The following is a 2,161-nucleotide window of genomic DNA, read 5'->3' on the forward strand; positions in this document are numbered from 1 at the left end:
CCAACGTCATGGCTGATGCGCTAAGTCGTAAATCCTATTGTAACAATCTGATGTTACAACAAAGTCAACCGCTTCTCCATGAGGAATTTCGGAAGCTTAACCTTCACATTGTACCTCAAGGTTTTCTTTCCACCTTGGTAGAAAAACCTACTCTTACGGATCAAATCATCGCTGCCCAAAAGCGAGATAAGGGAATATCTAAAATCAAGGAGAACATTGCTAGCAGAGGTGCTAGTTGTTTCTCCACAAATGATCATGGTGTTGTGTACTTTGAGAATCGTCTAGTGGTTCCCAAGAACCAGCATCTGCGGCAGTTGATCCTTAAGGAGGCCCATGAATCTCCTCTCACTATTCATCCCGGTAGTACTAAAATGTATCAGGACCTACGCCAGAGGTTCTGGTGGACTAGGATGAAGAGAGAAATTGCTCAGTATATTGCAAATTGCGACGTCTGTCGTCGTGTAAAAGCAGAGCATCAACGACCTGCTGGCACCCTTCAACCCTTAGCTATTCCTGAATGGAAATGGGATAAAATTGGTATGGATTTCATTACCGGTTTTCCCAGGACCAAGAGAGGGAATAATGCTATTTTCGTCGTGGTCGATCGTCTTTCCAAAGTAGCTCATTTCTTACCTGTTCGTGAGAGTATAACCGCTAGTCAGCTGGCAGATTTATACATCTCCCGAATAGTGTCCCTCCATGGTGTTCCTTTGGAAATCAATTCGGATCGAGGAAGTCTTTTCACCTCTCGATTTTGGGAAAGTTTCCAAAATGCTATGGGAACTCGTCTCTCTTTTAGCACCGCTTTCCACCCTCAGTCAAGTGGTCAAGTGGAACGCGTCAACCAAATTCTAGAAGACATGCTTTGAGCCTCCGTTATCTCTTTCGGAATGGACTGGGAGAAGTGCCTTCCATTTGCCGAATTCGCTTACAACAACAGCTATCAATCTAGCTTGGGTAAAGCCCCTTTTGAAGTTCTCTATGGACGATGATGTCGAACACCCCTTAACTGGTCAAAGACCGGGGAAAGACAATTCTTTGGCCCGGATATGATTCAGGAAGCAGAAGAACAAGTTCGTATCATTCGTGAAAAGTTGAAAACAGCCCAATCTCGTCAAAAGAGTCAATATGACCGAAAACATAAGGCTATGACTTTCGAGGTTGACGAGAAGGCTTATCTTCGGGTCACCCCTCTGAAGGGAACCCATCGTTTCGGTATCAAAGGCAAATTGGCTCCTCGTTACATTGGACCTTTTCGCATTCTTGCCAAGCGAGGAGAAGTTGCCTACCAATTGGAACTACCTCCGCACCTCTCCAGAGTTCACGATGTCTTCCACGTTTCTCAACTCAGGCGTTGCTTCTCGGATCCTATCCGTGAAGTGGACCACGAAACGCTTGATCTCCAAGATAATCTTACATACCGAGAGTACCCCATTCGTATCCTCGATCAAGCCGAACGTACCACGCGACGTCATAATATCAAGTTTCTCAAGGTTCAATGGTCGCACCATTCTGAGGATGAAGCAACTTGGGAAAGGGAGGATCGTCTTCGACTCGAATATCCCGCCTTCTTCTCGGAGGAACCCAAATCTCGGGACGAGATTCTTTTGAGTGGGGGTGAGTTGTCACACCCTAGCTAGTCATGCATTAGAGTGTTGCATCATGTTTACTTTTCCATCAGAAACTTGAAATGGGGATGACAGAACCCCCAGTCCCCTCTGAAACCAACTAGGGTTACTAAAATAATTTTTCAATGAACCTGAAATGCCCTTCTAAAATGTCCATCATTTTAGCCTTGGTTCAGAACCTCTGACAAAAGTGGTGCACATTTTTCTAGGCCATCATAGGGTCTTTGAATTAAATCATAGATATTTGAATTTGGGCATTTAAAATAATATAAAATATTTAAATGCTCAAATATCTCCAAACTAAAATGTTTCATGTTGGAAATAATCCAACTATGGACCAGGAGTAGTTTGGTGAATTTTGGAGTGGCCTAGGTATTTTAATTAATTCAACAAAGTTGCAGATATATTAAATAAAACAGAAAACAGAAAAGAAAGGGGAAAGACTTACCTGTGCGGCCCAGCCAGCTGGCCGGCCCAGCTAGCAGCCGACCCAGCCCAACACTGTAGCTCCCCGTCGTCTTCCTCCCCACGCC

Source organism: Triticum aestivum, chromosome 6B, assembly GCF_018294505.1.
Source record: "Triticum aestivum cultivar Chinese Spring chromosome 6B, IWGSC CS RefSeq v2.1, whole genome shotgun sequence".
NCBI lineage: Eukaryota > Viridiplantae > Streptophyta > Magnoliopsida > Poales > Poaceae > Triticum > Triticum aestivum.